The sequence below is a fragment of the Triturus cristatus genome, chromosome 4_1, assembly GCF_964204655.1.
Source record: "Triturus cristatus chromosome 4_1, aTriCri1.1, whole genome shotgun sequence".
Taxonomy (NCBI): Eukaryota; Metazoa; Chordata; class Amphibia; order Caudata; family Salamandridae; genus Triturus; species Triturus cristatus.
Genome location: NC_140585.1, coordinates 1,327,638,126 through 1,327,653,746, shown reverse-complemented (window position 1 = coordinate 1,327,653,746; position 15,621 = coordinate 1,327,638,126).

The window sequence follows — 15,621 nt, the reverse complement described above, 5'->3', positions numbered from 1 at the left end:
TGGCTTTTGTGGCCCTAGTGCTTTCCTTTTTTTTGCGGTGGTTCGTTATTTGTTGCCTGACTGGACTTCGTCCCTTAGTAGTGACCATAGCTGTACTGGGTGGGCTAGTCAGGTTGAGAGTAGAGTGAGGAGAATATACGAGGGGCAGCTGACTGGGCTTAGGAGTATTTCTATCATAACTATTGGGTGGGGGTTGGGTACAAGAACTATTGGCACTAAGGAAACCGAGAGATATTGGTGGTTCAAGTGAAAGCCTACGCTCGGTCAGTTGGATCTCATGCATTAGCGCCGATTCTGCCCTAGAGAGAAAAGAGTCCAGTGTACCCACAACCCCCATACCCACTCCTGCTTTACGTTTGCTCATATTACCACCCCTAAGCAAATAGAGTACACAATAAACCTTTTGTACTTCAATGTCACAGAGTCTTACTGATCAGACGTTAGTGGGTGGCCCAGCCCTGCCTCTGACAGGCCCACCCTTGGCCCGGGCTTTGCCCGCGCGCGTCCCGCGCTGCGGGTGCCCTGGTGCCCCTTATGAACGCCTCCTGGTGCGTGCAAGGCGGTGCGTGGCGTGCGTGATGCTAGGGGTGATGGGGATGTAGTCCCCAGTTCGTTGGCAGCAGTGTAGGCCAGCGGCAAACAGTGTCCCCGGTTCTCCGGTTCTTAAACTCCTCAGCCGGAATTATTGAAGGCAAAGTAGCAGCAATTAATGGGCGTCCCACACTGCGGGAGCCCTGGCGCTCCTTATGAATGCCTCCTGGCGCGTGCAAGGTGGTGCGTGGCGTGCGCGCCACTAAGGGTGATGGGGGATGTAGTCCCCAGTTTGTTGGCAGCAGTGTAGGCCAGCGGCAAATAGTGTCCCCGACTCTCCGGTTCTTAAACTCTTCAGCTGGTATTATTGAAGGCAAAGTAGCAGCAATTAACGGGCGTCAACCCCGGACCGTGGCCTTACGAGTACTTTTTTTGCAGGCTATGGAGCACCAGCTGATTGCAGCACATGGGGGTGATGTTGGAGCGATGTGTTAGTGGTACTGCAGCAGAGGGGATAGAGATATTATGCAGCTTTGGAGTGATTCAGATTTGTTGCAGTGGCTGCAGGAATTATGCAGACAGTTCTTTTGCGGGGCTGATTATGACTGGCTGAAGTTGAGAAAGCTTTGCAGCCTGATCTGTAGTGCGGCACCAAAGGATTCTGTGGGAGCTGGAGCTGATGTGCAGCCCTATGCTGGTAAGGCGTAAGCCTCACCAACCTAATGCCGGGTGCTTTGCAACTGCTATCGATGGTATTGATGCGTCATGGCCCCAGGAGCTCTCCCTTCACTCCACTCCCAGAAAATACATTGAAAACGCTAGCCGGCCCTGCTGCTCCTAACGCCGAGACACCAAGACGCTCTGTTCCGCAGAGATCTTCTCCTTCTCTGTACTGCTCAGTCGCTCAGCTCAGTCCAGCTGCCAAGCGGCGGATGAAAGCGGCAGCCCCAATGCAGGGTTTTCCTGGGTTGGTGTCGTTTGTAAAGGTTTTACTATAGCCGCGCTGCAACACCTGCTAAATATATAATACAGGTTTCTATTGACTTCGTCGGCGTAATTTTCATATGTAACACCACTTTGTGGATTAGGTTGAATGCCTTTTATCCTTTCTCTTGAATGTGGTGGAGGATTTTGTGATATCGGAGGGTAGAGGACACTTGAACACCTTTTGTATTAGTGTGTGTAAGGGTATTGCAAGGCATTTTAGCTCTGCCTCTGGGTTTGCAATAGAGGGATGTGAAACAGTTGTCCGTCTTTGGGCATTCCAGCCATGACTGGTGTTACTATAAATTTGGGTAGTAGAGTCCACAAGAGGTAGATTTGCCTGTTTGGCACAGGCAACTGAGGACTGGCATTGTGAATGTGGTGCCTTATAATGGCATAAACCTTATTTTCTCAATTCCAGTATTTTTGGAGGGGATATGCGAGGTGGGATAAAAGTCTCTCTCTAACCCTTATTGTATGCAATCTGATTTTTGGTCTGTTTCTTGTATGCACTGGATGAGATTGGTTTTCATTAGTGAGACACATTTATTTAAGTTAAGACCTGGTTGCTTGGCAGGAAGCAAAGATGTTTAGTGTGTGTTCTGTGTCTTCACTGGCGGTTTAGCTCGAGTTCAGCACAGATGCTTGAACCTTGAATGGTAACTTGACTTATTTTTTTAAAGCAGAAAATGAATCTGACCAGCCAGATGACCCCGCAGAAATGGAGCGGAATGAAGCACTGAATAACTCTGCCATGATAGATCAGATCTTTAGGGGAGTGCTGGACAGTGAGAACTCTGGGGAATCAGAGCGAGAAGTAAATGCTCAGGATGAGCAACAAGACTGTCTTCCTTCCTTCTCAATCCTATCACCACTCGGAAAGTCCGAGTCTGTTGTCACACCATTGGTAAGTCGGTTTCACTCTTCCCACCTGACCTCTCTAAAGTAAGCAACATACCCACTGCCTTTTGCCTATCCTCAATCCAACCCCTGGCCAACAACTTTTCAATAATAAAGGAAGATTCTGCAAGGCTCTTATTCCCAAATCCATGCTTTAGTAGATCATTCACTCTAAGTTTTATTTATTCTTATTTATGGAATTCTTCGGTTTAAAATGGAATATAAGGCTCTAAGAGTCACCCAGCACAATAAAAGAACTGGACTGGATCGACCACTGATGCATGAAGGGCAGAGAAATTTCAGTCAAGTATTTTTTTTAAATTACTTACCGCTTACACAAATATAGCAATAACATTAATTTGCAAGTTTAAATCTGAGCTGTGAGGAAGCAGAACGTGTGCAAAGAGTGGTGCAGCTTGCCAGTGACCTAGGTTTCATGAGAGTGCTCCTTTATAATGGCTCCTAGAGAACAGCTGTAGCTAGCTGCATTTAGTGCAACACAACAGGTTTATGGGTTGAAGGGGACAAGGGAGTGTGGTAAGGTTTGCTACAACTGAAGTGTGCTTTCTTCTGGCATAACATTTAAGGGGGTGCAAAGCACACCAAAAAAAAAAAATTTTCTCAGTCTTTTGCCATTAACCCTTGGTAAGGATTGCCCCGCTAAGGTAGAAGGTTAAAAAATAAACCATTACAAATGTATGTATTGGTTAATATGAAATTGCATACTACTTTTGTTTGGAGGACTGTGGGCTTCTGAATGCAAAGATTCTACTTTAACAGGAGGTTATTCATCTGTAGGTGTACTAGTGCTTTCCTGGCCAATGAGTAAGGGCCTGATCCCACATATTGAATTGTCTGTTTGGAAAACTTGGGATACACAACCCTGTAAAGCATATTTTTTACGCCATAGACTAGAAGCTTCAGTAAAACTGCAATCAATAGTCACAACGCTAATGAGCTATTTTGGTAACTTTGATGGTCTCCCAGCAGCATCTCAGTCAATAATTGTTTGGCCCTTGCTGTTGTGTGGGCATGGGGCTTTTTGAAGACAAAGTATATACAATGATTTGTATATTGACATCCATATTTCGATGAAATAATCACTTTCTGACTGATACTTCTAACCACAGATTACTCAGCTTGTGAATACTCCGAGGCGCAAGACTGGATCAGAAGATTTTTCGTTACGATTCTCTTGCTTGCCGATAGGTGGCATCATATGACTCTGCATTTAGTGTGTCCCTCCATTTAAATGATTTCTGGGTGACTAGATTGCAGCCACTTTTGCGTGTTGACAGGAGTTCCTTTCTTCCACACCTGTTGACTCTGATCCAGAGCTTGCTCCCTTTTGCTCTCAGGCCTGCCACCTTTTTTCCACATTTCTTGATTTTGCTACCCCCTTTCCCTCCCATTAGCCCATCTACACCCCACCATCCCGCTGCGCAAGGGACATGTCTCCTCCAAGATTACCGGTTTCAAACCCTCTGACGATTGCCAGAAACCGAATGTCGGTGACAGATCCCCACATGTCTGGGCTCCTCACATCAATCGAAGTCATGCAGTGACTGTACTCTGATGTACCCAAAGGCCATCTGAGACTTTGGGGCCAAGCTCTGTTGCTGAGCACAACACAAATGCTAGGAAAGATCTCTCCCAATAGAAGTCGAGGATTCTTTCTCATTCCCGAGGCCAGGCCCTAGAAAGGTGGTCACCACATTTGAAATACTTGGGTGAGTCATAGAAAAACACTAAGAAGAAACACGGCCCCCCTTTGTCTCACCAAAAGTAGTCCAGCGGATGTTAGGGTCCCTCGAAGTTATGGTCTTTTTCTGATCTCAGAACTGATTTCATGCTTTTGTCTTGATCCAACCCAAGTTTCCTGGTCTTTCAGCAACTCCTGCAGCAGATTCGGACATTCACAGAGCCCATGCTGAGGATATTGGGTATTCCTCCAGATCTCTCTGGAGTGCCCTTTGACCCATGGATCCTCTAATTGCTTTGGAGTTTAGTTCAGCTATCCATTGTAATGCTGCGAGGAGCTTTGCTAGATGCTGTAGAGCCAAGAGGCCAACCCAGATCACAGCTCATCAGACAGCTATTAGGAGGTGTAGAAGGAAGACCCTTTTGGGGCATGTCTGGAAAAGTACTTAACCTCAAAAGCCCCTCCTCTGTATATATATATATATTCACTTAAAAAACCATAGGTTTCACACAGGTTATAGTTAGGTGGATATTTCACTCGTAAAAAACCAATGAAATTCCCCCGTTATAGTTAGTTCAGATAACTATAACTCGCACGCCCGCAATCCACTGCTCATGACGTCACATATTACATCACTCATGACATGGTCAGTGGCATCACTCATGACATCACTGATGACATCATCCTTGTGATAGAGTGGCGGTCGCGCGAGTTATAGTTATCTGAACTAACTATAACGGGGGAATTTCATTGTTTTTTTACGAGTGAAATATCCACCTAACTATAACCTGTGTGAAACCTATGGTTTTTAAAGTGAATTTGCAAGGTCTTTTAAATGCTAATTCCTAACTATAACGTGTGTGAAACCTATGGTTTTTGAGTGAATTTGTACGTTTTTTTAAATGCTAAGTTATGTATTTATTAACGTTTTTTTTTTCACGGTTTTTCACCGTGCGCGCACTGTGCGCGCACGGTGCGCGCGTATAGATATTTATATGCTTTTAAATGCTATTTTCTCAGGAAATACTGAACAGATTGACAACAGACCTGCAAAAGGCACTTCCCTGACCTGAGGACTACCTCCCTGCCAAATTTCAAGTAATTCTGTTCAGCCGTTCGGGCTGTACCTTCGACTAAAGGTCCTATGGAAAAATGCATGGTGAAAACGCGTTTTGGGACCCCCCTTTTTTCTCGGCCCCCGCTTGACGAATCACCCCGAGACTTTCAGGGTAGGAGCTGAGCGGAGCGCCCCATTTGTTTTGAAAATTTCGTGAGGATTCGTCAACCGGCGCCAAAGTTATTCAAAATAGAATTTTGAGATTTCCTATGGAAACACGATCCTAACTATAACTATCTACTGGCGACCGCCAGTAGATTATATATATATATATATATATATATATATATTGACACAAAAACGGCTCCGTGTTGTGGACCTCTGGCGCTTCTATTTTCCGGTGCGGAACCCAGCAGAGCCAAGCCGTCACGAATTCTTCATCTAATTTCCTCCTGGAAATAAATTGGCACGCACTCACGGGTTCTGAAATTGATATCCCAATTTTACTTTTATTCAGCTTGCAGCATCCAAAATAAGGGACAAACCCTTATTTTGGATGCTGCAAGCTGAATAAAAGTAAAATTGGGATATCAATTTCAGAACCCGTGAGTGCGTGCCAATTTATTTCCAGGAGGAAAGTAGATGATGAATATATATATATATACCCCATTTTGGGAGACACATTGTGTCGATCACCTAATTTGACTTTTAGGAAGGCACGCTCTATGAGGGATCAATTGGTCAGCAGCAGCCCTGAATTGGTAGAAAACACATCGTGGTTATCATCTAGCAAAGGTTTCATTAAGTGTGCCAGTTGCAAGGCTTGTAAACATGGGATCAACAAATCTGAATACACCACACCATGGAGTGAGAGGATGACTAGAATTAATAAAAAACTCACCTGCAAAACAGAATTTGTTATTTATGTACTGGAATGCCCTTGTGGCTTACGCTACGTGGGCAGTACAAAACTACAAGCACATAAAAGAATTCTGCAGCATATTCGAGCCATCAACCATGGTGACACCAGTTATCCAGTAGCCCGTCATTTTGATGAAACACATTCTAGGATATCTAGTGAACTTAAATATTTTTTGATTGACTCAGTCCCTCCTCTAAGGAGAGGTGGTAATCGTGATTCTTTATTAAGGAAACTTGAAACACGATACATAATCCAATTAGACAGTAAGATCCCAAATGGATTGAACTTCAGTGAGGACTTTTATACTCACCTATGAATATTGATTTTTATCAACATTCAATCCTGCTGTCTACTGACCACTGAATCACTAGCGCTCCCCCTTCTCTGTGTTCCTTTTTAACCTATGATAAACTTATGAAAAAAATGTTTCTTTACTTTACACATACAATGTTATGATTCATGTTATTTATTGCACAATTTTGCACTTTTAGGTTACCTCACACCTTTTAAAGATGACATCAGGTAGATTCCAATTTTAATGTGCTACTAGTGTTTCGCTATGTGTAATTATCCATTATGGAAACTAACATTATAACAATGTAGCTTGTTTTCAATCATGTGTCAATGAGGTTATATATAGATGGTTTTTTCAAAACCACTACCTTATGTATTAGGATTTTTTAATATAAAAATATGAGTGTTTACTAAACCCTGTTTTTAAAATCCTGTCTTTTAACCATATGTGAATTTTTTATGAATATATTTATATATTTATTTATTTATTCATATCTCATCTGACCATGAATTGCGTTTTGGTATTCAAACCATAACACTTGCACTCTTTTGCACTCAGCAGTATTTTGCACAAGTAGTACTATGTTTACATTACACAAAAAACTGTATTTTTAAAAATAACAAACATGTATTTATACAGTTATTAAGGGAATTGCGAGATATCAGTAAAAGATGGCTTCTATGTCTATTACTATGACGCGGCAGAATCAGCCGTCCCTTTCAGTGTACTGTCTCCTTAAAAGGTGTAATGACTATCATGTGGTGTATCATGTGATCAAGGCTCTTGTAGAGCTGAAACGCGTAATGGCGGCGGTGCTGGGCACGAAATAAAATCTTCATTCACGGAATCTGGGTTCGCCTCGTCTTTCCAGTATACTGATTGTGGGCGAGTTGTGGCGATATATATATATATATATATATATATTCATCAGTCACCAGTAGGTAGTTATAGTTAGGACCTATTTTCCATAGGAAATCCACAACATTCTATCTGGAATACCGTTGGCGTTGATTGATGAATCTTCGCAGATTTTTCCAAACTTTTGGCCAGCTCCGGTCCGCTCCTATCCTGAAAATTTCACGGTGATTCGTCAAGTGGGGGCCGAGAAAAATGGGAGGTCCCAAAACAAGTTTTCCCCATGCATTTTCCCATAGGACCTGTTAACGCAGCTACAGCCCGAAGTGCTGAATGGGATTACACCAAATTTGGCAAAGAGGTAGTCCTCAGTTCAGACTCGTGCCTTTTGCTTAAATGGTGTATATCCGTTTAGTAGTTCCTGAGAAAATCAAAAGTAAAATCACATATATCTGGGCGGAGCCTAACCACACATCTCATCGTGAGATCTGATTGGCTGTCAGCACTTCATCCAAGAAGTGTTGGCAGCCATCTTGGGACCAATAAACATCATAGCACCTCATTAAAAAGCATTGCAGTTAATAGAAGGTTTTAAGACTTTAGTTACATTATAAATCATTTGTTGATGGTACCATACTCATTTTAGGAATTGTGGTGTGTTCTAAGGTGATTTTACCATGTGAAAAAGCCTTCTGCTCTGATATCATGAATCATGTTTGAGAGAAAACTATTTTCTCATGCTTTTCCCACAGAGGTTTGGAAGGTGATCTATAAGCTAAACTGAGAGCATATTTTCTGTAAGTTCACATTATCTTTCTCAGTCATGTGAGAATGAAGTCTGACATTCTCAGTAAAACATGTACATCCAACAAGGACTGAGACTGTCAGTTGATTCCTTTGTGTTCTACTGCAGCTTCCCAGAGTGTTCTAAAGAACAACTAGAGCGCTAACATTCAGAATTTATGGCAAATGTGTGACATATCTGAATGCCTTCTTGATGGAATCAAAGTAAAAAAATGAAAGCATTTCCTACTGAGGAGACTGCAGTAAATGATGAAATTAGGAAACTTCATAACAAATAAATCTCCCAAGATGGCTACCAGAGACAAAAGAGCCCAAATGTAGCTCAAATATCACCCAGATGTAGCCCAAGTATAGCCCAATGACAGAATGTCCCAGAGTGTTCTAACGAACAACTAGAGCGCTAACAGTCTTACTTATGACAAAAGTATGGCACACTTGAAGCCATCTTGATTGGAGTAAAGTGGTAACACTTAAAACATTTAATTTACAAAGGAACAAAATGAGGGGGTTCATTTTGCCATAGAAATTTTGATTAGTTCTGCAGAAAGAAAAATTAGGGCACATTTTGACTTCTCAAATCCTCTTCTATTTCATAAACAAATTCTGACATGCAGACTGAAACATGCACTTTGAATACCAGCAGCAGACTTCCCTGGTGAGCAGTAGTTTTACTACAGTGATCTAATGAGCAACTAGAGTGCTAACATTCAGAATTTATGGCAAATGTGTGACATATCTGAATGCCTTCTTGATGGAATCAAAGTAAAAAACTGAAAGCATTTCCTACTGAGGAGACTGCAGTAAATTATGAAATTAGGAAACTTCATAACAAATAAATCTCCCAAGATGGCCTCCAGAGACAAAAGAGCCCAAATGCAGCACAAATATCACCCAGATGTAGCCCACATGTAGCCCAATGACAGAAGTGTGCAAAACACATTTTTTGTGTATTTGCAGTTTTATATAGTGCAGACTTGTCAGGTATTGGAGTGCTTTACATAAGCATTGGTTACATCACACAAGATCAAATTCATTTTGGTTGTAGACATGGGGAGATTAAGTGATTTGACCAGAATCACAGAATGTTGAGCTGAAGCAGAAACTCCAACCTGGTTCCCCAGTTGCAAAGTCTGCAGCTCTGGAAGTAACACCACATCCTCTCCCCTAGGTGCAACATTTAATCAAGTGGTCAACTGGATAAAAAAACATAAAGATTACAAATAATTTAAAAGTTCTTTGTCGCTATTTGAAAACTCAGAAAATATGTCCTCATTTTAGTTTTTTAGAGCACTAACCATAATTTTGATGCAAATTAGACCCTCTCATATATGTAATTTCTAAAGGAAATACTCTAGGTAATACAGTTTTGATTACATCAAGATGACGTCAGGCGTTCCACACTTTTGTAATAAATATAGAATGTTAGCAATCTAGTTGTTCATTGGGATACTGTTGGGCACGGACTCTGAAAATTGAAGGCAGGTAGGAGAGTGCAGAGGCAACAATTTGACCACACCGGGCAGGCAGGAAGGGCAGTGGCAGCACAACAGACTATGGAGGGCAGTGGAAAGTGGGGCAGGGGCAACAAACCAACAATACAGGACTGGCAAGAGAGGTTGTGGAAATATAATAGACCATTGTGGGCAGAAGGAAGAGGCAGTGGTAGTACAACCATACATGCCAACAGACCCGTTTCAGCCAGGAAACGTCCAATGTTTTTAAGCTCAAATGGGCTTTATTTGATCTGTCTCCTGTCTACAATCTCCTCTTTTTCAATGTAACTCAAAGGGGAAAATCAATACCCCAGTTTTTTTTCAAAATCTCCCTCTTACCAAGTTCAAAATGTTCGCAAGTATGGTACATTGGATCATGGTAGGCAGGAGGAATTGGGGTAGGGGCATGGACTCGGATAACAGAGAACAGGAGGGACATGGAGAGGTGCACCAAACTGACCCTACAGGGCAGGCATCAGGGTTTGCAGCAGCACAATACACCACACAGTGCATGCGGGACGGGAGTGCAGCACAACAATCCATAGAAAGCAATAGGGAGGGGACAGGACCATGCACATGGACAGCAGAGAACAGAGGGGAAAGAGGCAATGGTAGCTAGCTGACCATAATGGACAGACAGGAGAGAAAGCTACAGCATAACAGACCATAAAGGGCAGGAGGGACGGATCAGGGGCATTACAATGTAACAGACAAGCCAGGAGGGAGGGAATAGGGGTCTGCACATGGAAACAGAGGGCTGGGGGCAAGGGGGCAGGCCAGGGGCAGCAAGATGACCATGGAGGTCAGGCAGGATGGGCACTAGAAACAAGACACACCATGGAGAGCAACAATGAGACTATGATGGCATACACACAGACCATGGAGGGAAGGTGGGAGGGGGTCAGGGGCAGCTAGCTGACCACACAGGGAAGGTGGGAGGGGCCATGGCAGCACAGAAGACAATGCATGGCAAGCGGGAGGGTTAGTGGCAGCACAATGGCTATGATGGGCAAGAAGGAGGGTGCAGGGGCATGCACAAAGGACCATGGACTATAGAAGGGAGGGTCAGGACCTGGGCACAGACAAGAGAGTTCAGGGGAAGGGGCCTCATAACAGACTGCACGGGGCACGCAGGAGGAGCAGTTGCAGCACAACAGACCAGGGAGGGCAGAAGGGTGTGGCAGCAAAATGGACCATGGAGGACAGGAGGAAGGGGATAGAGGCGTGGCATGTGGACAGGCAGGGTGGAGGTGGCAGGGACAGGTTACAGTCATCTGACGATGCTAGGCAGGTGGGAGGGGAGTGGCAGCTCAACAGAACACTCAGAGTAGATAGGAGTGGCAGGTCCATGGAACATGGTGGGCAAAAAGGATGGAGCAGGGGCATGCACAAAGACATCGGAGGGCAGGGGGAAGGAGAATAGGGGCGAAGCAAGAGGTCAATGATGGGCCATAGAATTGGGCAATGGAGGGCAGGAGGAGTGGACTGGTTCATCATGCTAAATGGAGGGCAGTGGCAGCACATCAGACCATGCATGGCAGGAGGGAGGAGGCTAGTCCATGGATTCATACAACAGAGGATAGGGAGGAGGTGGATGGGGCAGCAAGCTAACTGTTCAGAGAAGGTGGGTATTAGGAACTTTATTGTTTTTAAAATGTGTGTCTGTGCGAACTAATTACAATATGAACAAGTATGCAGCATAATCTCACTTTTATTCAGGAAGAAGAGGACATTTGTGACTGTGCACCGGGCTCACTTGGCAGAAACACCCCCTGACCCTCCACCCCATCGCAAAATGTAATGCCCGTGAAAAGGGTAGGTGGACGCAGTGTTATATAGAATATAGTCCTGATAGCAGGATTGAAAATGAAAACTAGATATAGTATATGGTATAAACTGTGCACCAAAAAGTGTGATATAAGATGAAGCAGGGCGTGAAATATAATATGCAATACATTGTGTGCAGTGACAGATTCATTGGAGAGTGCGAGATAGCACAGGCACTAGCGCGTGCTATGCGATATGCGCCTTGGGGTGTAATATGCACAGGGCAGTGTTGTGTAACCTAACTAGTCTCAAAAGTTGTAATATAAAATATGTGCTGGGGAGTGTAACGTTGCATATGCACTGTGACAAAGATATGGATCCCAGATTGTAATATGTATGGCATAGCGCTGTGCGTTATAACATAGGCATCGAGGAAGGCACGTTAGATGGGGCAATATAACCCGTGCAAAGGCAAGTGTGGCATGACATATTCACGGGGTGGTGTTACAGTGCAAATGGGCTAGAGAGTGTCATAGCATACGCACTAGCTGGTGGAATACAACACAGAGGTGTGAGGTACTCGGCAGGCACTGGTGGGTTTAACACAGCATTGGGCTCAGCCAGGAGCACGCTGTGACTCTCAAGTGAGGTTCGTCTCCTTTCCAGAGAGTAAAATAAAAAGTATTACACATCCGGCGGTGGATGTGTGTTTTATTAACCGTGTGGGGGGTTTCTTGCATAGTTTGGTCGATTTTTTGTCGAATCCCCTTTGAATGGCTTTGTGTGCGTGTATATTAAATGTGCCCATCAATAGCTACCCATGTTTGTATAAATAAACATAATTACTTAAATACATTCCATGTGGATTCATTCTATGCATAGTCGCCTTTTATGAATATCACGCAAATCGTCATGGTGATAGGTACATACGGTTTGTCCAGCATGTCCTAGGTGTTTCTATAAATATATTTTTTTTTAAAATAATAAAAAACAAAGGCCGGCCCCGGGGGATGGGGTCCCCGGGGCCATAAGTGGCCTGAGGAGGGGGGCAACGCAGCCCCCTCCTAAAGATTTGTTTTTAAAAAAAAGGGCATGACCCGGGGGTTGGGGTCCCCGGGGCCGATTAAGGCCTTGGGAGGGCCAAATTAATTTTTTCAACAAAAAAAATTAGGGTGCAGGCCCTGGGGGATGGGGTCCCCAGGGCCAGTAAATTAGAAAAAGAAGGGGGGCCACACAGCCCTCCTTCTTAAAAAAATAAAAGAAATAAAAGACGGGCATCGCGCTGGAGGCCACGCCCCCTCCTTGCAGCACTCTGCAAACGCGCCCACTGGCCAGTTGTAAGTTGGGGAATTAATTCCCCTTCAATACTGAGGGTCCCTGAGGACCAACTAGCCCAACAGGTATCTCCAGTATGCGCCAGGGAGCTGCGCTGCAGACAGGTGTTCTGAGGCCACGCCCCTTTTTACACCGCTATGCAACGCAGCTCTGTGGTGCTTACTGGAGGTACCTAGTGGGCTAGTTTGACCCTGGGGACCCTTAAGATTCAAGGGGACTTAATCTCTCAACTTTACACAGTGGTGAAGGGAGGGGACGGGGCCTGAGTTAACGTGTGCAAACAAGCCCTGTGGCGCGTTTTAAGTTGGGGAAATAATTCCCCTTCAATCCTGAGGGACCCTGGGGGCCAACTAGCCCACCAGGTGCTTCCAGTAAGCGCCACTGCGCTGCGTTGCAGAGAGGTGGTCTAGGCCTATCCCCTTTTTACATCTCTCTGCAACGCAGCTCTGTGGCGCTTACTGGAGGTACCTAGTGGTCTAGTTGGACCCTAGGGACCCTCAGGATTCAAGGGGACTTAATCTCCCAACTTAAAACGGCCATAGGGCGTGTTTACACAGTGGGGAAGTGAGGGGACGGGGCCTGAGGTGACATGTGCAAATACGCCCTGTGGCGCGTTTTAAGAGGTAGTTTTAATCCCCTGTCCTATTATATACTAGAGGCTTACAGAGGAGGTCATGCTGATCACAGGGGGACCCCAACGCATAGTGTTCCCTAGTGTATGTAGGTGTTTCACTGTATTCTGAGTGTCTTTTAACATAGAACTGGCTCTAGGACTGGTTAGTCAGACTGAGTTACCACCAGTATCCGTCTGAAAAAGTTGAGGGTACAGGATGATTTTGCAACAAGGCTTCTTTCTGCTCTTCAGTTTGTTCTTTCTGCACATTATCCTTCTTCCTGCACTTTTCTTCGTCTTTGAGGACTTCTGTTGCTTCTTTCTGCATTTCTTTTTTTTCTTTCTGTGCGTTTTTTCTTCTTTCTTCACATGTCCTATCTCTGTAGGCATTGTTAGAAATTAGCATTTAAAAAACCTTTGAAATTCACTGAAAAAACCATGGGTTTCTGGCACGTTATAGTTAGGAATTAGCATTTAAAAAACCTTAGAAATTCACTGAAAAAAACATAGGTTTCAGGGGCGTTATAGTTAGCTGGACTTTTCACTCGTACAAAACCATTGAAATTCCCCCGTTATAGTTAGTTCAGCTAACTATAACTCGCGCGCCCGCAATGCACTGCTGATGATGTCACATATTACATCACTCATGACATGGTCAGTGACATCACTCATGACATCACTGATGACTTCTCAGCTGATATCACTGATGACATCACTGATGACATCATCCTTGTGACAGAGTGGCAGACCTCCTCTCACCCTAATATAACCTTTGATACACACATTCAAAAATAGAAACTAAAATTTTCAAAACAATGGACAAACCAATACCAGTTACAACAACCTATTCAGTAATTCTAAGATCCACATACACATCCACTCATTCACCAACAGTCCTATACAGTCACTCATACATGTACTCACTCATCATATGTACTCATACACCTATACATCCTGTTACACACCACCACTCATCCATAGAGTTACTCACACACAGTCACTCATGCTAATAAAGAATCAAACATCCATTTACTTGCATATACAGTTATACACACACCACCACGCTTACTTCTACAGAAACTTACACATACTTAGTCTTTTGAACAATCACTTATAGAAACACATACTTATTCATACAGGAACTCTTCCAATCTCTCACTCTCACATATACTCACTTATATACACCAATAGTAACATATACTAGTTTAAAACATATGTAGTTACTCATAAAGACACTATTGAGATAGTCATTGACTCACTAACACACTCATCCACCCATACAGTCCTGCCCACATGCTGTCTTCAACACATACAAACAGTGAGTCACTCATTCATGCACCTATGCACTACGTAATACCCCCCACCGAACCATACAGACACTCAGACACTCATACTGATGCTCAAAAAACCAACTAATAACCTATATAGACACTCATGTAGCTACTCACCAACCCATGCAGCCACTTACACACAAAGTGAGAGACTGATACAGATATTTACATATTTAAACATTACTCACTAAGCCATGTATTCACTAAGATACACTTAATCAGTCAGTTATACAATCAATTTTTCAAAAACAAATCATCCATTTAGACACTTATATACCCATTTATTCTTCCATCAACCTTGAGATATACATATATAAAACATATTTAATTTTCAGAAAAACACACATTCACTGGATGATGTCATCAGTGATGTCATCAGTGATGTCATTTGAGATGTCATCAGTGATGTCACTGACCATGTCATGAGTGATGTAATATGTGACATCATCAGCAGTGCATTGCGGGCTCGCGAGTTATAGTTAGCTGAACTAAATATAACATTGGAAGTTCAATGGTTTTGTACGAGTGAAAAGTCCAGCTAACTATAACGTCTCTGAAACCTATGGTTTTCTCAGTGAATTTCTAAGGTTTTTTAAATGCTAATTCCTAACTATAACGTGCCTGAAACCTATGGTTTTTTCAGTGAATTAGGATTTTAAATTATAAACTGCAAGTAACAAAAGGATCTCTGACAAAAGCGGTAGCCCATTGACCTATTTATATTATTTGCACTTTGTAATGTGAATGGGACACATTCTTTGCAGCAGGCATATTAACCCTCTGCGCTATGATGAATCAAAACTTTCACTAGACAAAGCTCCGTTCTCTATCCAGGGAGAACACGAATCACTAGAGTTGTCATTTCTATTGATGCCTGAAAATTGCGGGTACAATGTACGTGGCATCAGGTGCTTTTAAAATGATGGACATGGTGCCACCACCCCAAGTCAGCGCCCGGTGCGGTGGCACCGATCGCACCGCCCTAGAGTCGGCCCTGAGTGACACCTTGCACAGAGAATAGACCAGGAGATT